We start from the raw sequence: 22,895 nt of genomic DNA, 5'->3' as shown, positions 1-22,895 counted from the left end.
CCGTTTGAGTGGCACTGCTGTGGCTATCTCTGATGATTTGATCACTTCTCTTACTAGGGTGGTTAATCTTTCTCTTAAGGGCCGGTGTCCTCTTCCTCTGGGTGAGTACATTGCCAGCGCCCCTCTCACGCCACTCGTTAAACCGGGTGGTGGAGTTCGTCCTATTGCTGTTGGCACGGTCTGGAGACGGCTTGTCTCTAAGGTTGGTGCTTTTATGGTTGGTCCTTCTTTAACTTCTTATTTTGATGGACTTCAGTTTGGGGTGGGTGTGTCCGGTGGAGGAGAGGCTATCTTGCATGCCTTGAACCGGCTCATTGAGGCTAGGGGTACTGAGGTGGGGCTTTCTATGTTGCTAATTGATTTCCAGAATGCGTTCAACCTTGTTGATCGTGCAACCTTGCTTCAGGAGGTACGCCGTCGTTGCCCGGTTCTTTCCCGTTGGGTGGAGTTTTGTTATTCCAGACCGACCCGTCTTTTTTATGGGGAGCACTACTTGTGGTCTTGTCAGGGTGTTCAGCAGGGTGATCCGTTGGGCCCTTTGCTTTTCGCTTTGGTTTTGCATCCCTTAGTATGCAAGATCCGGGACACTTTTGACCTCACTATGCAGGCATGGTACTTAGACGATGGCACCATTGTGGGTGATACTTTGGAGGTGCGGAAGGTCTTGGATTTGATTATGGTGGATGGCCCTCGTTTTGGACTGCATCTTAATGTCTCCAAGACGGAGGTCTTTTGGCCTGTTGAGGATCCTCAGACTCGGCTTCCTGGGGTTTTCTCCCCTTCTATTTCTCGGCCATTGCGTGGTGTTACAGTTTTGGGTGGACTGTCGAGATTTGTCCTGGTTTTGGCAGTGAGATTGTGGCGAAGAGAGTAACTAAGACCATTGAGCTAATGGACTTGGTTGCGAGGATTGAGGACCCGCAATGTGAGTTGCTTCTACTTCGAGCCTGTACTGGTATTTCTAAGCTCTATTTCTCACTTCGTACTTGCTCCCCTAGTGTTTTTGGGTCAGTCCATCTTCCTTTTGACGTCGCTCTTCGTTCCAGCTTGGAACGTATTGTCACCGCGTCTAGGCCGGCTTTTGGGGATTTGCAGTGGCGCTTTGCTACATTCCCTTTTCATCTTGGTGGTCTTGGTGTCTATGCGGCGGGAGATGTTTTATTTTTTGCTTTTATTGCGTCCCGTTTGCAGTCTGCTGGTTTGCAGGCTAAGCTCCTCGCCCCTTCTGTTATTGTAGCTGCTGGCCCTGCTTTTGATGATGTCGCACAGGTGTTTACTGCGACTACAGGCTCTGGTATATTAGGTAATCCTAGTGAAATTGCTGCCCCCAAACTTATGAAGAAATTGGTAGACATTTATTTCGCGACGGTTGCTGCTGCCTCAGAGTCTGTTTCCACCTTGACACCACGACAGCTTGCTTTATGGCAGTCTCAGCAGGGTTCTCACTCCTCTAATTGGTTACGTGCGGTTCCTATCTCGAGGTTGGGTCAGACTATGAACGGGAGGACTTACCGTAGTATGCTTGGGTATCGTCTGGGTGTTCCGTTATTCACGGTATCTAGGCTCTGTCCTGCTTGCTCTCGGGTTTTTGCTGAGGATGTTTTTGGGAACCACGCTGTTTCTTGTACTGGTACTGTGGGCGTTAAACATCGGCATAACCTCGTCCGGGACACTCTTTTCGACATCTGTTATAGATCTGGTATTACTGTGGGATAGGAGGTTGATATCGGTTTGGTTGATGGACATGGTGGCTCTCTTCTTGCGGAGATGTTGCTTTATCTTCGGACAGGGGGCGTGATGTGTGCGTTGACTTGACAGGTTCTTCTCCTTTGACTCAGACTGGGATGACGGATTTCGTGCCTGGCCGGGTTGTCGCTGATGCTGCTTAGCGAAAGTGTTCTAAGTATGGGGATTTGTGCGCGGCAGCGGGTTATGGTTTCCTTCCTTTCTCTTTCTCTTCAGTTGGGGAGCTGGGTTCGGATGTTGTTGCCTTGCTCAAGCGGATCCAGAAATTCTCGGTATCTCAGGATGCGGGGGCTCGAGTGGCCGTTTACATTTTTACTAGACTTATCTTTGTTGTTGCTAAGGGTGTGGGAGCCCAGGTTGTCTCTCGGCTCCCCACCAATTTCATGTAAACTTTTATTTTTATTTTAATGAAAGCTGCGCGCATCCCTTCATAATAAAAAAAAAAAATAATAATAATAATAATAATAATTATCGTATTTTTATAATAATAATAATAATAATAATAATAATAATAATAATAATAATAATAATAATAATAATAATAATAATAATAATAATAATAATAATAATAATAATAATAATAATAATAATAATAATAATAATAATAATAATAATAATAATAATAATAATAATAATAAATAATTACATATTTCCTAATTGGTTTCCATGTAACCTTAACCTACCTATATAAATAGATGACCTACCTATATAAATAGACCTTATTCATCATAAAACACAAATAATTCACATAAGAGAAAATAGATGGAAGAACAAACTACGAGATCATCACAAAGTAATTTTCTAATCGTCTCATAGCATACTCACCTTAAGATTGATATAACTAATTAATTAGATCGCTGTTGACTGACTCGAGACCATGATCATAACCCGGAAACATCAGGGAGTAACCGGACCTCTGTTTGACTACTATTGACCGACAAAAAAAGGATGTTTGAAGGATGTTTTCGAGGGTGGTTTAAAGGGGTTGTAATATGGGTTTACACGGGTTTAAACCTTATTCGTGACTAGTCTTGAATCATACCTAGGTTGGGGTTGACTTGGGGTGATGGGTCGACTATGTTAGGTGGTCGTGGGTGGTAAAGGGTGGTGTTTCGTTTGGTGGTTGACCGGAGTTTGAAATAATGGTTGTTGTTGGTTTTGTCTTAACCCGAGCATTAGAACCCTCGTTTCCTAAGCTGCACCGTGACCATACTGACCTCGGGTTTAGGTGGCGTGGGTGGTGGTGGTCTGGGTAGTCCTTTGAGTGTCGTCGGTGATGGTTGGGGAGTCGACAAATACATGGGTTTGTAGGGAATGTCGGGCGGTTGTTGATTGTTGTTACTGGTTAGGGCGTCTGTTTAGGGGGAGCTATGTGGAGGTGTCGAGGGAGAAGGTTGGGTCTTGTGGAAGCCATGGCTAGGGTGGTAACGTGGTGGCTGCTGGGTTTTGCGTATGGTGGTTTTGGCTTGGCTTGTGTTTGTGGGTTGTCAAGGTTGTCATTGTTGTTGGTGTCGTGTGCTGAGGTTGCTAGGGCATGGTTGGTTGGTCGTGCCTTGATGGTGTTGCTAGTGGTTGAGGGCGGTGAGTGGTGTGTGGGGTGGTTGAGGTCGTGTGTATGTATGGGTAGATGTCGGGAGTTTGGGAACGGGGATATGGAAGGCATAGGCATGGCTGTCAACTTTTAATACTTAGATTAGGTGGCCCACAAATATTTTATTGTTGTTAATCTTAGTTTTTCTAGTTGGTGCAAATTTGAATGGGTTTATCTTTACTTGAGTCGGGAATAATTAATTAATAATTGTTGAGTCGGGTTTTTAGGTTGGGTTTGACGCGGGTTTTCTTATATCGTAATAATTAATAATAGTCAGTTATGAATGAAATATTATAATTAATAATGATAATTAATAATGAAGTATAAATAAAGTATAAATAATTAATATTGAATAATTGTTATTGTTAGTTGACGGAGTTGTGAGAAGCTTTGTTAATTGGATTTCTATTTACTCGGATTGCTTTTATTGGATTTTCTTTTCAGGTAGGAATTACCTACTCAACTCGTATTTAATTATTATGTGAATGTATATTGAATTGTGATGGATGACGAGGTTAATGTTAATATTATGAATGAGTATTGGGGACGGAGTATATGTGTATGCTAAGTTATTAACGGAGCCGTATGACTGGATTGTTATTGTTCATTATTGTTGGTTATATATGGTGTGGCGCGGTGGTTGTTTAGTTGAGCATAACACGTAGGGTGTTACTTCCAGTTGTGCATAGCGAGTAATCGTTACTGCCAGATGTGCGTAGTAAGTAATTACTACTGCCAGAGATAGTTGCGCATAGTAAGTGATTACTACTGCCAGTTGTGTATAGTACGGAGGATACTACAGCCAGTTGAGCATGGTATGTGAGTACCACTGCCAGTTGAGTTGAGCATAGCACGGTGTTCAGGGGGTTGTGCTACCGCCTGTGATGTAAGTGAGTTGTACGGATGAAGTGATGAGAACTTGATGAATATCTATTGTGGTTGGATTATTATTGTTGTTTAGTTTATTCCTACTCAACCTTGTGGTTGACCGTATATTCGTGAACACCTGTGATGAACGATAATGGGGAGCAGATTTGACAGGTACTAGAGTTTAACTGACTTGGGAGCTTATGGGAATGCGTGAGGACTTGGCCAATCTACGTAGAAGTCTAGACCACATAGATTTTGAGATCACTTTATTTATTCCGCTGCGAGTTGTATCAAGTTTTATATTATGTTTAGATTGAATAAGTTGTAATAATATGTAATCACTAAGTTTTAATTAAAGTACTTTAGTATTGTTGTACTTTGTTATTCACTACCTCGAGAAACCGAGATGGTAACACTCATATTTATTTGGGAATGTCTAGCTAAAGGCTCCTGAATAAATAGGGGTGTTATAAAGTGGTATCAGAGCAAAACGATCCTCCGGCCTAACCGATGAATAATAATGAACTTAGGTTGTGTCTAAATAAAATGAACCCCGAGTAGAAACTGTTAGGAGCCCCTCTTAGTGCGGTTAAGAAGGATCCCTTAATCGTACCCTGGCCCTTTCAGTTTTGAACTGGTTACCTTGAGAGATATTGAAGTGTGGGTAATTTAAAATGAATATTGTTTATTTCGTCTTAGGAGTTTTGTTTGCCTTGTTTAACTTGTTTGAATGTTGTTTTCATTGATGACTGCGGTTACGAGGACGTAACCTTGCTTTTAAGGAGAGGGTGTGATATGATTTTAAGCATTGGTAAAAGCATGGGGATATAATAAACGTATGTTGGCATGTCTGTGGGAGGCATAATTATGATTAACATGTGAAGTATTATGGAAATTGCGTGAAATTGAGAAGAATGTGATTTGGTTGAATTCTCGAAATTTTACCCTTGATTGCTTTGGCTGCCATTTATTGACTGCGTAGTGTCTGTACACGAAAGTTTTATGTGTGATATCCTTGTGAGTTAGATTTCAGATGCCGCTGATTTCATGTTTAAATAATATACGGTTTAGGAGAAATAAATATTTTAGTGGACAGTGGTCAGAATATTCCTGTAGAGTTACGTTTTCGTCCCATGTTTTTGTAAAAATTGCCATTTAAAAGTTACTTATTGTTTAGGTGTGATTTCAACTCTATATTTCTAAATTGATAAGTTATGTTACAAGATAAATTTTTGATATTTAATAGTGATTTTTACAAGTTGACCCAAGTTTTTGACAAATTGCTGATCAATTTATGTTTGGATCCACTAAATTATAAAAATCTTTATAAAATGGTTATTCAAGTTTTGTACTTGATTCTTTTTCTCATGTTTTGAAAACTCCCTATATTTTCTGAAAAGTATTCACTAATACAAAACTCGTTATGGACATCAGTCGATGGACATCGGATTATCTGGAAAACCGATGTACATAACATGCACATCGGTTGTTTGCAAAAAACTGATGTGCATATAATTATATGTACATCGGTTGCGTTAAAAAACACATGTCCATTATTTCTGATTTTAAAGGACATGTGATATTTAATAAAACCCATGTCTATATAAAAGTCATGGACATGGAACATTACATTTAACAGATGTGCATCTAAAGTGGAAATTATAAGCGGCAAAAAGATTTGCTTCACCGCCATCACTTATAATTTCGACGGCATACATTCTTCCCCAAATCCTCTCCCTCACTCTCACTCCCAAACCCTAACCCCCAAAACCGTGTACTCACTCTCCCTCCCTCCGGCTCCCAACCCCGTACTCCCTCCTCGTCCTTAACATCACCTACCGTACTTACCACAGCTCCCTTGCTCATAACTTCATCTACCTTCACTCAACGACTTCGCTCTGAAAAACGAATCCCTCTCATTCCTCTCAAAACTTCCGTCTCCTAAGCACGACACACAGCCGTCATCATAAACTCGCCGGTCGTTCTTTTCTTTATTAGCGGCCCTCTCCGCTACCACTAGTGTACTCTTGCTTAGGCCAGAAGCGCTCAGCCGCAGTTTAATCAATTACAAAGGTTTTCCCCCAAATCTTAAATCTCAATTTTTTATTAACAAATTCAGTTTGGTGAGTTATATAATCTCTATTTGACTTATTACCATTAAATTGTTAGTCTATTTCTGTAATTTTAACTGTTAATGGGCTTATTCTTTGATTTCTTTAACTAAAATTCCCAATTACCCAAACCCTAATTTGTTAAATTGATTTCATTTTCACTTTTTCTCCTTTTTCTCATCAATTATATCATTATTTGGTTGTTGATAATTGATATCTCTGATTTTTATTTGTTTTCTTTACTAATCTGATGAATTGGTACATAGTTTTATAGGGTAATTTGATACGGACCACAAATTGTAGTTTTTGTGATTTAATCAATATGTTTTTACTTTTACATCTTTAATAAATAATTGCTCTTTATTTTGATTTGTGAAAGCAGGGGCACAGGGGATAAAAAGGATGTTGAATTATTGATACTCCACTACCCTAGCTAGTGTTTGTTACAATAATCAGGTATTGCACTTATTAGTCGCTCAAAACTTTGTCAATTAGCTTTGTTTTGGACTTTTGGTTAATGTATTTGATTTTAGTGGAGAGTCACATGGATTATAGCCTTACGGATGACAATTCTTAATGACAATTTTGTCTCGTCTATCCTCTTGATAAGGAAAAGTTTAGCGACCGAGTACGGGTATTTTTTAATGGCTTAGAGTATTCTCGATTAGTTTGCTGTGTTCTAGTCATAGACCAAGCTCGTCTGCTTGCCAATTATTTGAAATTAGTGATGCGTTAGTTTGTAGGATAATTTTTAGCCATAGCTTCTATTACACTCAAATAAAAAAGATGTGGCAGTTTCCTTGTCTCACAAATTTGTGGAGTGTGAAGCATGTTGAGGAAAAGTTTGTGCAGGAAGGCTACTGCTGCGTGTTGCCTATTGAATTGGCAACTTATATCTCATCATTTTGTTTTCAGAGTGTGAAACGTGTCTCCTGAAATAGCTCGACTGGGACTGGACAGTGGACACACACTAGTGGATGTTCGCCAGTCAAGCATTTTGGTTTAGTGTAATCTTCTTCACCTGGCTTAGTGGCTTATTAAGTCGTAACTTAGAAGTCAGAACAAATGAATGCGACTCTTCCGCTACACATTGAAGTGATAAAAAAATATAAGTTTATGCTATCTGTTGGTCTTTGATTTCAGCGTTGCTGTATTCATAACCTGGGCTCGCCAATGCATAACACGGGGCGAAGATATGGGCACCAAGTATGTCATTGTCTTGTGAATTTGTTCTTAGTAAAAATTATTTATAGTTGGTCTGAGTGTCTGACCATCACTGTCGGACAGTCCAATGAACCCTACTATGTTGGGGTGTGTAGCCGGGTCATGAGGAAAGCCGCATCTGCTGCTTTTGAGAATAAGAGGAGGTCTACTCTCACAACTGATATCATCGAGTATCTGGAGAACAGGTACACTCTCATACCTCTCGTTATACACCAAGATGAGTACCCGCTTGAGAAAATTGTTCGATTTTTTTCAACCTTTTGAAAATGTCCCACTCATCATGTTTGTTTCTTTCTTTCTTACTGCAGTTTGGAGGATATTTCTCCTTCGGTGTGATTTTGTATATGTTTATACCGTCAACGTATGCTCCCCTGCTTATCACACAACAAGAGTATCAAGTTGCCAAGACGATTAATTCCCGTAATGGTGAAAGCGTAACATCGTAGGTTTAACATAATCAATGATATGAGACTAGTCAGTTTACATATCGGTTTATATTTTTGTATAGGTTAGTCGTCTAAGTAAATTTGACACATTATGTAGATGAAATTTTTTTGTAATTGGCTTTGGATAACCGATTGATTGTATACAGATATTTTTTGTTGATTATGGAATCATTTTGCATTGTCATCATGTGTACGACTAATATGGGCAACAGCGTAATATTTTTTTTTATAAAAAATAATAATTATAGACATCGGATTTTTGCAAAAAAAACTGATGTCCATTGATCAAATAGACATCGGTTTTCCTAAAAATCCGATGTCCTTTGATCAAATAGACATCGGTTTTCCTAAAAATCCGATGTGCAAATTTTAATGGACATCGGTTTAAAATCCGATGTCCATTAATCCACAATGGACATGACCAAACTCTACATCGGTTGTGTATCCGATGTCCATATAGCGAAAAGTCCGATGTCCATCACAAGTTTTGTAGTAGTGATTAAAACTTAAAGAGGAATGTCATGGTTATTTAATGGTGATTTTTGAAAATTACAGCTTGATTTTTGATTTCTGAAAATGTGTGTTTTACCAAAAGTTCAATATAAATGCTTTATCAATTCTTAACTATGATGGTTGAGATGTCGGAATGACGATAGAGGGACCAAAGGATAGGTAAGCTAGGATACAGTTGACTTCACCTTGTTTTTATTATAGGGTCAATTTTATATGCGTAACTCGAAGTTGGTACATGTGGAGTTGAGAAGTGTGCCACGATTTATATCAAATGAGTAACTATTATTCTATCATAGTGTTAATAGAGGCTTGTGATAAATTTTGTTATAATCTTTAAACTTTGTTATCCCTATCTGATTGGTATTTTTACAGTGTGGTACCTTTATTATGGGCAAGGTTCCGAGGATGTAACCTTAATTTTAAGGAGGGTAGGATTTTAAAATCTCGGTGGCTGTGTTGTTTTGAAATTTACAATGTTGTATTATGTTGTTGGTGTTCTCAGTCTTAATGCTTTGTTTGACTTATCTGTTTCAGTTCTTGTTCTTACTTGAGCAATGTAATGCGTGGTATAAGTGAGTAAAGTTTTAATTGTGTTATTAAACTTCGGGACGAAGTTTATTTTTAGGAGGGTAGAATGTGACACCTCATGTTTTAAGTTTATTTTGTGATAATGATTAAGTGAGTTAATTGTGTTACGATGATAATGAGTTGAAATGGCATTCAGATGTCTTGATAGTTTCAGAGGTTTTTGTAGCATTTTTGGGTGAACTTCGGGACGAAGTTCATTTTAAGGAGGGAAGACTGTAATACCCCGCAATTTGATAAGTATTCTCATAAATTATTATAATTAATAATTGATAAGTATTTATAAGAATAAATTATGTAATTCAAATAATTAATAAAAGACATTTATATTAATAATTGCAAATAAGGCGGTGATTATACAATAAAATAATAGGAGAGTCGGGAATTGGATATTGGGCCGTGTGCTACTTGTGTAACATTATTATTATTATTATTATTATTATTATTATTATTATTATTATTAGTAGTAGTAGTAGTAGTAGTAGTAGTAGTAGTAGTAGTAGTAGTAGTAGTAGTAGTAGTAGTAATAGTAGTAGTAGTAGTAGTAATAATAATAATAATAATAATAATAATAATAATAATAATAATAATAATAATCTTATAATAATAATAATAATAATAATAATAATAATAATAATAATAATAATAATAATAATAATAATAATAATAATAATAATAATAATAATAATAATAATAATAATAATAATAATAATAATAAATAATTACATATTTCCTAGTTGGTTTCCATGTAACCTTAACCTACCAATATAAATAGATGACCTACCTATATAAATAGACCTTATTCATCATAAAACACAAAAAATTCACATAAGAGAAAAGAGAAGGAAGAACTAGCTACGAGATCGTCACAAGTTAATTTTCTAATCGTCTCATAACATACTCACCTTAAGATTGATATAACTAATTAATTAGATCGCCGTTGACTGACCCGAGACCATGATCATGACCCGGAAACATCAGGGAGTAACCGGACCTCTGTTTGACTACCATTGACCGACAGGAAAGGGGTGTTTGAAGGATGTTTTCGAGGGTGGTTTGAAGGGGTTGTAATATGGGTTTACACGGGTTTAAACCTTATTCGTGACTAGTCTTGACTCATACCTAGGTTGGGGTTGACTTGGGGTGATGGCTCGACTATGTTAGGTGGTCGTGGGTGGTAAAAGGTGGTGTTTCGTTTAGTGGTTGGCCGGAGTTCGAAATAATGGTTGTTGTTGGTTTTGTCTTAAACCGAGCATTAGAACCCTCGTTTCCTAGGCTGCACCGTGACCATACTGACCTCGGGTTTAGGTGGTGTGGGTGGTGGGGGTTTGGGTAGTCCTTTGAGTGTCGTCGGTGATGGTTGGGGAGCCGACAAATACATGGGTGTGTAGGGAATGTCGGGTGGTTGTTGATTGTTGTTACTGGTTAGGGCGTGTGTTTAGGGGGAGCTATGTGGAGGTGTCGAGGGAGAAGGTTGGGTCAGGTGGAAGCCATGGCTAGGGTGGTAACGTGGTGGCTGCTGGGTGTTGTGTGTGGTGGTTTTGGCTTGGCTTGTGTTTTTGGGTTGTCAAGTTTGTCATTGTTGTTGGTGTCGTGTGCTGAGGTTGCTAGGGCATGGTTGGTTGGCCGTGCCTTGGTGGTGTTGCTGGTGGTTGAGGGCAGTGAGTGGTGTGTGGGGTGGTTGACGTCGTGTGTATGTATAGGTAGATGTCGGGAGTTTGGGAACGGGAATATGGAAGGCATAGGCATGGCTGTCAACTTTTAATACTTAGATTAGGTGGCCCACAAATATTTAATTGTTGTTAATCTTAGTTTTTCTAGTTGGTGCAAATTTGAATGGGTTTATCTTTAGTTGAGTCGGGATTAATTAATTAATAATTGTTGAGTCGGGTTTTTAAGTTGGGTTTGACGCGGGTTTTCTTATATCGTAATAATTAATAATAGTCAGTTATGAATGAAATATTATAATTAATAATGATAATTAATAATGAATGTGAATGTATATTGAATTGTGATGGATGACGAGGTTAATGTTAATATTATGAATGAGTATTGGGGACGGAGTATATGTGTATGCTAAGTTATTAACGGAGGTGTATGACTGGATTGTTATTGTTCATTATTGTTGGTTATATATGGTGTGGCGCGATGGTTGTTTAGTTAAGCATAACACGGAGGGTGTTACTGCCAGTTGTGCATAGCTAGTAATCGTTACTGCCAGATGTGCATAGTAAGTAATTACTACTGCCAGAGATAGTTGTGCATAGTAAGTGATTACTACTGTCAGTTGTGCATAGTATGAAGGGTACGACAGCCAGTTGAGCATGGTATGTGAGTACCATTGCCAGTTGAGTTGAGCATACCACGGTGTTTAGGGGGTTGTGCTACTGCCAGTGATGTTAGTGAGTTGTACGGATGAAGTGATGAGAACTTGATGAATATCTATTTTGGTTGGATTATTATTGTTTTTTAGTTTATTCATACTCAACCTCGTGGTTGACCGTGTATTCGTGAACACCAGTGATGAACGATAATGGGGAGCAGATTTGACAGGTACTATAGTTTAGCTAACTTGGGAGCTTATGGGAATGCGTGAGGACTTGGCCAATCTACGTAGAAGTCTAGACCACATAGATTTTGAGATCACTTTATTTATTCCGCTGTGAGTTGTATCAAGTTTTATATTATGTTTAGATTGAATAAGTTGTAATAATATGTAATCACTAAGTTTTAATTAAAGTATTTTGGTATTGTTGTACTTTGTTATTTACTACCTCGGGAAGCCGAGATGGTAACAGTCTTATTTATTTGGGAATGTCTAGCTAAAGGCTCCTGAATAAATGGAGGTGTTATAAAGACATTCTTTACTGCGGAGGATTCTTTTTGGTAGGTCTCAAAAGCCTCTCTAACCGCGGTTGTTTACCTAGCATTAGGAGTAGCGGGAGGTGCCTCGGTAAGGTATTTGAGCTTGTCATCACCTTTCGCGGCTAAGCGAAGTTGTGCATACCAATCGGTGAAATTAGAACCATTCTTTTCGAGTTTGCAACGATCCATAAAGGATCGAAGCCATGAAACGGTAGTGAGAGGTGGTGCGGACGAGTTAGTGGATGCCATTGTGATAAATCAAATTGACTACAAAATATGAGATGAAGGAAAAATTAACATTTATCGTAAATTAGACTTGTAAATATTTTAGAGAAGTTTAGCATTTATATAATGACCTTCACCCAATTATATAAACAATTCCAAGACCCAAACTCATACTAGCTTGATTATGGGACAAAGGTCCCTCTACAACCTTTACTAATACAATTTGGTGGGTTAACTCGTTTAACTGATTCTACACTTAGAACTCTTGGTCGATGAATTTACACTAAGTTCATCTTTAGCCCGAACCTTTTGAGACAACATTCCCTCTAATACTTTTGTTGAGATCAACCAAATTTCCAAGTGTAATAACATCTTATTACCCCACTTACCCAACATTAAAAGAAAGTACCTTGGCATAATATTTCAATACCGTATTGTACCCCTAATGAAATTGGGATTTATGAGTTCCTACTATTTGGTAAGGCTAAGTCTCAATGTTATAAAATGTGAAAGTCTTGTGAATTTATTATCTATCTCTTTTAAGTGAACCAAATTAGTGATCTATCGATAATTATAATTGACAAGGTCGATGATTCGATATAAAAGATATGTATGTGATGTTATGGCAATTTGGCATGCATGCAAACATATAAAGAAAGAAAATGTAAAGAAAAACAATTTCCTAGTATGGCCTTTCCTAAAATAGAAAATCTAATAATCTATTACATATTCGGAAACCAACTCCTTTGGTCCCTTGAACTTCATGTGACACGCCTCCCAAGGAAAACATAGTCTTGATCGAAACTTCTTTCCAAATGGCTCCGTCTTTAGGAAACTTCGGAATTACAAAATAATAATAAAAACATAGCTATTCCTATTATAGATTTGTAATAAAAATAAATCTATTAAATTATAAAATGGTGATGCGAAATCACATTAAAATTACAACCAAATCGATATTCCCTTCCATTACGAGTAATACCAATTAAGACTAAAGCCATACTAAGACAAATTACATTTTTCAAAAAATACATAAACATAAATGACATTCATCCCTAAAATTATGCAACAAAATATATGAATTCAAATATGCAAAATAAATGTGCCAAATCGCCTTACTAGATTATATCATATATAACTCAGTTTTTATGGAAATGCGTGATTTTTAACTTATTAAAATCACTAATTAATACTTAAATGAAATTGAAGGCCAAGTTAATTGTCCCAACTGATATAGGACTCAAAAATTAGTCTCCACTAAAATTTGACAATAATCTAACTTGATTTTATATTGTTGCTCATATTTAACCCCTTTTATCATAACAATTATGAAATAATTCCAAATTTCATTAAAATAATCCAAAAATTTGAAATTTAAATCTTGAACATTCTGGTACCATGACCTTCATAATGTCAAAAATATGGGTTAAAAAATTTGAATTAATTTAGAGAAAAATATAGTTGCGATTTATCGGTTTTATCAAATAAAATGCCTAAAGCATACGAAAATTAATCTAATAAATTTTCTAATCTTACATTTGATATGCAAGACATAATTCAACCTAAAATAATTTTCTTATGCCATGAAATTCACTTTTAGCTATTTTACATAAAATAAGTAAAATATTCATTTGAGATCATATTAAAATTTCATGGTCAGATTCGAAGTTTAACTATTTTTAGTTAATAAACCACCATTTTACCCACTATAATGTAGTTATTATACTAAAAATCATAAAAATGAGCAATAAACTTCCATAAACAATCTTAAATGACCTAAAACATTTTAGGACCAGAATGTAAACATGCATCAAAAATTTCGTGCATTTCATACTTACACAAATTTTCCGGTTTTTATTTTAGTTATCTAATAACTCGTAAAAAATATAAAACGATTAGCATGTAACAACCAAAGCTCTGATACTACTTGTTAGGTTCATAAACCCTCTTATTAGACTCATCTAATATAGATCTAAGTTACTAATTAATTTAGATGTTGTAGATCTAGTTACATGCAAACAAATATAAAGAAAGAGTACAAGGAGAAAATGATTTTTCCTTACATTAGAATAAAACGGAAATGGGGACAAGGTTGAACTCTTTACAACCTTGTTCTTGACCTATGAATAAAAGGATGATCCTCCAAAGTTTCAAAGTAGAAACTCTCATATCAGTTGCACCCCAAGATTTTACCCAAATGACTATTAACTAGATATTGATAAGAATTTAATCCCTTAATACTATTATCTTTATTACTATTCTAGTAATGTAAAAATAATTATATGGTTGTGTGAGAATTTAGAGAGAAGCATGCAAAAATTGATACTTGAAAAATGAGCAACAAATTGCACTTTTTAAGAGCACAAAACCGTCACCCGCATAGCCTTAGTGGGTAATTTCTTTTTCTTATTTTAATGCATGCTTTTGTAGGTTACGATGGCAATAGTGGCTCAAACCGAACCGAAACCGAACCGAACTGAAGGAAAAAGTTTGATCCAATTCCAACTTTTGAAAACCCATAACCGATCCACTATTTAAAAACCCATATCCAAACCCACCATTGGAAAACCGAACCAAATCCAAACCCGATCCATTCAAATATTTTTGAAAATTTTGGCTTTATTAAGCTTTGAATTTCAAATTTGTCATATTAGATGAAATTTTTATATGACCAAAGGAAGATTTGGATCGGATTTTGGATTATATAGTGGATCGGATATTTATTTGGAGCGGATATGGATATGAAAAAGGTATAATGGATCGGGTATGGATTTCAAAATTTTGGATATGGATCGGGTTTGGATATGAATTGGTGATCCATTAAGGTAGTGGATCGGGTTTGGATCTTGCAAAACCCGATCCAACCCGATCCATTACCATCCCTATTTGTAGGTAATGAGTATACTAGGGTAGCCTTTGTCATAAGCATGCATGTAGGTGAAATCATTACATGCAACTAGTTGATTAAATAAAAGACAAAAATAAAATGTTGTCCCACAACATTGATTTTCGGCCAACACTAGATAAAATAGACCATTTTAATTATTTAATGTTTGTCACTACAAGAATCATATAATTATTTTTCTTACATAAATAAGCATTAGTTTGATCATATAACAATTATATAATATAAACTAATAATTAATATAAACTTAACTGTTAATTCATAATTATGTCATTATATGAAAATATAATGAGTCTTATAATGTCCAATTTAATTAATTTACAACCCTTTGTAAAATATAATCAACAAATAACCTCTACATCTAAAAATACAATACCTCGATTAATTTAATGAATTAATGCTTAATTATTAAATTAAATCTTATTTAATCACATTAAAATAAGATATAAAATTTCATGTCAATCATCGCATAATTGAATAATGAACCTGCGTTGACTCGAGTTCTAAACTCGACCTCAACCAACTCATACAAATAAATATACATATATATTAAATATACATATATAAATATAAGGGACTAATCAACTTGTATCAAATATATTTGATTAGTTAATTATTTGGGTTCCATCCTATAGGTGTGACCTCAACGGATCAACTGATGACCACCGTCAAACGACATTAACGTCAAACTCTAGTTCGCCAATCGCTACCGATAAATGTTGATCAATTGACTATATAATGTATTATCCCTTATGTATTTTTATCATGAGATTTAAATATGTGATCGCACTATTGTTGAGGACACATACTCCAACAGAGACGTAGGTGAATTCTTTTCGATCTGAAGACCCATTAAAGACGGTCAATTTGTAAAAAATGTTTATCGTATTCTGAGCTTTTTGCCAGGAGTTATTGACGGTCAAAGTTTTTTTGCAAGAAAAGAGGGGGTAAATTTTAAAAAATAAAAAAGTTGAGCGGTACATGAGAGAATATCCCTTATTATATTATTGCTTTTATTTTCGTGAAAGCAATCAAGATAATTAAATAAACGTTTTATAATGTTATTACTATGTAAGTATATCCGTTGATTAAGAGATATATCTCGGTAAAGAGTGAATGTTTTTTTTTTCTCCTTTGAGCTTGATGTTTTATAGTGCAAAACCCCATCTACCAAAGTGTCTTACTAAAGACTACCTTAGCAAATGGAAGTGTTACAATCTCGGTTGTCCAAGGTAGTACGTATCAAGTAGACCATAATAAAAAGATTATTAAGTGATGAATGATTTTTATATATACTTTTATACTCCCTTTAAGTTGTTTTTAATACGGTTTTTGTGCTAATTGCGTCATTTATATGCCAACTATATTAGAATGTCGATAATGCCGCTATTTGGTGTTTAATGCAGGAATAATGCATTTATGGAGTAAAAGAGTAAAATGAAGCACCGCGGGATTGACATGACGGGATTCACGGAGTATGGCATGAAAATCTAGAAGATTGAAAGAAAAGAATGTAACATTTCGTTTGGTGGTAGCGACATTTGTGGTTGGTATTATGGAGTTAGTATCGAGAGGCTATGCTATAGTTGAGACGATATCGTGAGCCATGATGTGGAAATAGGCATGGTTGGTGGAGTTAGTGTTAGGTGTTCATGTTTTATAGGTTGGGTTTGAACTTCGGGGATGAAGTTCATTTTTAAGGATGAAGACTGTAATACCTCAGATTTATGAGCTGTTGGGTACTCTATCGAGTAAGGCTTACTCTGTCGAGCAAGTTAGTTTTGCGTTCTGGAGAGTTTTCTGCATGATGGATACTCTATCGAGTAAGGGCAACTCGATCGAGTAAGCGGTACTCGATCGAGTACCTCAGTTATTGATCGAGTAAGTTGGTTTATACAGGTTTTTGTCGGGTTTGGTAGCAACGCGTGAAAAGGTTATATAAAATTTCCGTCAGTTTCTTTTACCTTTTTACTCATTCTAAACCTTTTACAAGAGAAAACAAACAACGTAAGATCCTTCTCTAGCATTGCTATCAATTCCAAGGGCTAGAGTTGTCAAATTTCAGAGTTCTTTATACCGTTGAGATCGTCGTATTGTGGGCTAGATCCTTGTACAATTTTTATGTTAAGTCGTTAGTTTTGGTTAAGCCCTAATTAGGTGAATTGGAGGTGTTTGGGAGTATTGTTGATGATAGTTTGTAATTGTATGATTATATGTTGATAAGAGGTGATTACGTAGAGGAGCAATTTTGATCTGCTGATTGTGTCGATTTGTGGTGATTTCTTTCCAGGTAGGGTTTCCTACTTAGTTATTGTATACATGATTATGAGATGGTTGTTGGTTGTTGGCATTTTATTATAACGTAATTGATTGGGTATTGTTGATAATATAATTGGTTGTTGTTGATTTTTTTTCTATAGTTCGCGAGGTGCGCCCTCGGCTGCATGGAGTCACTTTTGGGAGTGGCTTTACGTCCTTGATTTGCCCCTTGTGGAACCCGCCACAATAGGGGATGTGCACATTAAGGAGCATGAGTTTTCGCTCGGTAAAGATGAGCAGGGCTAAGGTGGGAACGGCTGCGGTCCCCCACTAGCGGTGTGGATTACTGGTTGCGACTGGTAATCTGGCTGGGCTAGACCTTCAGGCTAGTGAGATGATTGGTAATATGACGGTGTTGGAGAATTGTGTCTGTGTATTGCTGTCATATTATCTTATATTGTGTAAGTAGTAACTGACCACGTTTAATTGTTTTAAAAACTGTGGTGATCCATTCGGGGATGGTGAGTAGTTATTGAGCAGGTATGATTTCGATGCGCGAGGGTTAGCTGGGGATGAGTCGCCCCAAAATAGCTAGTAGTCTTCTTCTGTTATGTCGAGACATTTTATTTGTTTAGTTGGATTTTTGGTTTGGAAATTTGTATCGTATTTTATCAGTTGGTTTTGGCATGTAATCACTTAAACTATTTGTTTAAAGTACGTTCTTTGATGGTCTATTTGATATACATTGCCTCGGGCAACTAAGACGGTAGCACTCTCATGCATTAGGTGGTCTTGGTAAGGCACCTTGGTGTATGGGGGTGTTACAAAGTGGTATGAGAGCGACGATTTTAGAACCTGTAACTAATGAGCCCAATGAATGTAGAGAGTCAAATTAAAATGAACTCGGGTAGGAGTTGTTAGAAGCTAATGCAAAGACTTGAGAGACGTCCTAAAGTCGCAAACTGGCCCTAGAACTTTGAACTGGTCACTATAGGGAGTCATTGGATCGCTAATTGTTTATTGTCTTTAAAGTATATGTGTTGGATGAAGTATGTGGTTGAATTTGGATGGAATGATAGAAGTATGTGAAGTATGATGTGGAATATGTTTAAGTGATGATTGTTATTTATTGTTTCGTTGATATTAGTAGCATATGATATTAAGAAGATATGATGATATGTATATTTACGTTGATGTGTGTTGAAATTATACTAAGTAAGCATGCGGGTAATACATGATTGATAATTTGAATACTATATGTGCATAATGGATGTTGTTATTTGGCTTTTATAGAATAGTAACATGTGCTTAGGAATACTGGTTTATGAGTATTGAGTTGTTTTTGGTTACTTTGTTGTTGTTTAAAATGTTTAAAAGGAAAAATCAAGTAGTTATGTTGTCCGATTATAGAGAAGTTGTCTTTAATCTGTTATAACTTGATATGCGTATATGATATTGATGTGATTCCACTTGGAGGTGATACCTTGTTCTTTTACTATTCTAACGATAGGTAAAACGCCCAAAATGACCAAGAAACGAGTGAGATATGGCCGTTTTATGGAAATCGGACAGTGATGAGAACTGCGTAGGGTACTCGATCGAGTAGCCCTGGTAATTTATTGACGTGCTTCTGATCTTCACCTACTCGATCGAGTAGGGCGTACTCGATCTAGTGACCCCTGTATTTGTCTTATGCTTTTCCTTTTTTACCTCCCTACCTGTCATAATTATTTCAAAGATGTTCTTTTGCTTCTTTATGCATTGTTTTACATATGTGTTGATCCTGATGCGTAAGTTCCCAATCTTATGATGTAATGAGTAGAACCTTCTGGTGGATATGAGTTTGGTAGGGAGGACATGGGTTATATATGGTTGTGAGGGATAGTGGAAAAAGAAAAGGGAAGATTGGTGAGTTTATCGAGGCAGGGAGCATGTTTTGTGAGATGTGGTGAGTGATATAATCGTGAGTTTGTGTAATGTACAAGTAAGTGAATATGGGCAATGGGTGATATAAGTCTAAGGAACGTGAGAATGAAAAGATTGAAATGAGGGATGCGAATGGCGGTAACTTGAGATGTTTAAGGATTTATAGAGGGAGATAGTTATAACTATGTTGGTTAAGAATATATATATATATATATATATATATATATATATATATATAATGGAAGGTCGTTGTAGAGGGATGGAGAACAATGGTATATAGTGAACTTAGATTGAGTTATGCCGAGACATGGATTTGTAGATAGTGACTGAGGTTCGAAATTTGGATCATTAAGAGGTGAGCCTAGTATGTAATTCTTTGGACAATTAACGGTATGAGGTGAATTTTTCGTTTTCTACGGATACGAAAGGAAGATACAACTAATTGAAGAGTAACAGTTGGTTGCGTAGGTTTAATGGTGACAAGTGTGAGTGAGTAGCATGATGAGAGTGTAGGGTAATATCCGTATAATACCCTTTAATAATAGGATTATAACGCAAAATTTACATGTGATTATAGTCATAAAACGAAAAACATAATGAAACGATAAAGATATAGAAATAACCTTCGGTCCTAGTGCAAAAGGCAATGAGAGATCAAGGTAGATCTCCTCCTAATTGTTGCACCCAAGATGTCCGAGTAATGCCCTTGTGCTAGAGAGAATCCCCTAATTGCCTTGCAATATCGAGGGGATTGTTTTGTGAGTTTGTGTTGGATGAGAGATCCGAATTTCGGGAGGCACAATTCCCAAAACCCTAATTATTTTTAGCAAAATGAATAACTAGGTTAGACAAGAGGAGAAGCTCTCCTTTTGTCTATGAAGTGCTCGGCCAAACCGAGTGAGTAAGAGAGAAATGGGCTTTTCATTTCCTCTTCACTTAAACTCGTGGTCCGGTCCATAATTCGCTAAGTGTATATAACGCGGTTTCATTATAAACTGTTATCGGTTATCGGAAATTAAGGCATCAACTAATAATACGGGTTAGTTGAATTATTAATACATGTCCGACAAAACAGTATTGTATAATTATATTCAATATACATTAATTAAATATAAAACGCTTATATTCAATTTTACGAATTAACCGCTTAATTCGTCTTAGCCATTATTATTTCATCCGTATTAAATAAAATATCTCAACATCACATTTTGACTAATAATTAGTCAAGTAACTCAGACTAACTGGTTAGTCAAATTCGGCATCTACATGACTGTATTTTCATACCGTCACATCACTCAAACGTATCCTATAGGTGTGACTTTTAGGGACCAGTTGATCACCGCCATCTGTATGACAATAACGTCAAACTTATCTAGCAAGCCAACCGTTATTGATAAACGTGGATCAACTGATAATAATACCAAAAGTATGCCCTTTGATCCTTTTAGAGATTTATAAGTCCTTGCACTAACTGTTAAGGACACCAGCCCCAACAAGCTCCCACTTGTCCGTACAAGTGTATGTGCAATGACGTTATCCGCACTAACTGGAGGACACAGCTCCAACAAACTCCCACTTGTCCGTACAAGTGTATGTGCGATAACCGATTCTCATATTCATTTAAAATTTCTCCCACTCAATGTAAAACAATTTGCGGATCTGGATCCACAAAGGTCGTATTTTACAATCGATCAGGATCTAGAGTGGTTTCCCCGACTAGAGAGTAACTTAACCGATAAAACGAATCCGTATCCGAGCATGGCCATGCATTTCGATTCTGACTCCTCGAGTGGCCCTGAGAAACATCGAGTACCTGATAAAGGCTGAATATTTCCTTCAACTCGAACTCCTTCCGATCTAAGCACACATGAAATGACCCGAAAAAATCTACTTGGCCCCCTGTTACGGATGACCGTGAGAAAGAAACCAAAGTCACCCAAAATCTGCCTTAGTCTCAAGAGACAATCGATAGTCAAAAGAATCGACTCTTAGGATCACCATGGAGGTCCTATCCACGACCGGCACCGAATGTTATAAAACATTTAGGACTCCACGTCGTTGTCACAATTGTGTCCTACGAAATATCCGTATAAATCGCCTCTGTGATTGGTCAGTCAACCTGTTGACTTATGGCTAGTTGAACCCACCATCAACCAACGTCACAAAATAATTGCCAGAGTTATCAGCTCATATGGGCAATTAAGGACTGAAAAAAAATATAATGTTCGTTCGCCACTTTGTGGTGTTCAAAATTTGTCGTACAAATCCACATGAAAAACAAAATATATATAAAATATCAAAACGATGATGTCGTATAGAGTACAAAAGGGAATGAATCTAATCCATAAAAGAGTACTACAACTTAGGAACACGTTTAATTCCCATGGAATTAACATGCCCTTCATGCTTATCTTGTCGTAATGCTTTAGTGAGAGGATCTGCGATGTTATCATCAGTGGCAATCTTGTCTATCACTACTTCCTTTTGCTCCACGTAATCTCGGATTAGATGAGCTTTCCGTTGTACATGTCTAGACTTGTTGCTAGACTTTGGCTCCTTAGCTTGGAAGATGGCACCACTATTGTCGCAATAGATGGTGATCGGGTCATTCGAACTAGGCACTACAGATAGCCCATGTAAGAATTGACGCATCCATATCGCTTCCTTTGTAGCTTCGACGCGGCATAGTACTCGGACTCGGTCGTAGAATCTCTTTAACAGTTTGTTTCGAACTCTTCCACTGATCAGCGCCATTAAGAGTAAAAACGAATCCAGATGAGATTTCGAGTCATCACGATCCGTTTGGAAGCTAGCATCTCACAGAATCGGTTGCGCATAGCTTTTGTTCGCCTCCATAAGTCAATGCCCAATCTTTAGTCCTCCGTAGGTACTTAAGAATGTTCTTGACAGCCAACCAATGTGATTCACCTGGATGCTGTTGGAATCGACTTGTCATACTCAATGCATATGCCACGTCCGGACGTGTGCATATCATGGCATACATGATAGATCCTATTGCCGAGGCATAAGGTATCCGTGCCATGCGCCCTTTTTCTTCCGGTGTCTCTGGTGCCTGAGACTTGCTCAAATGCACCCCTGGAGACATAGGAAGGAACCCCTTCTTGGAGTTAGTCATGCTGAATCTCTCTAGGACTTTGTCTATGTAAGACTCCTGACTGAGAGATAGCATCCGTCGTGATCTATCTCGATAGATACGGATGCCTAGAATTCTTTGTGCCTCTCCCAGATCTTTCATCTGGAAATGGTTTTTCAACCATACTTTCACCGAAGTTAAGAGAGGTATGTCATTCCCAATCAGGAGTATGTCGTCAACATACAATATTAGGAAGACAATCTTGCTCCCACTCGACTTGATATATAGACATGGTTCCTCGACCGATCGAGTAAATCCATTTTCTTTTATCACTTGGTCGAAGCGATGATTCCAACTTCTTGATGCTTGCTTAAGTCCATAAATGGAACGCTTAAGCTTGCACACTTTCTTAGGATGTTTTGGATCGATGAAACCTTCGGGTTGTACCATGTACAACTCTTCCTCCAAAAAACCGTTTAAGAAGGCGGTTTTCACGTCCATTTGCCAAATTTCATAGTCATGAAAAGCGGCAATC

The sequence above is a fragment of the Silene latifolia genome, chromosome 3, assembly GCF_048544455.1.
Source record: "Silene latifolia isolate original U9 population chromosome 3, ASM4854445v1, whole genome shotgun sequence".
NCBI lineage: Eukaryota > Viridiplantae > Streptophyta > Magnoliopsida > Caryophyllales > Caryophyllaceae > Silene > Silene latifolia.
The sequence above is the reverse complement of the archived record's forward strand: the minus strand, read 5'-3'. Positions refer to the sequence as shown.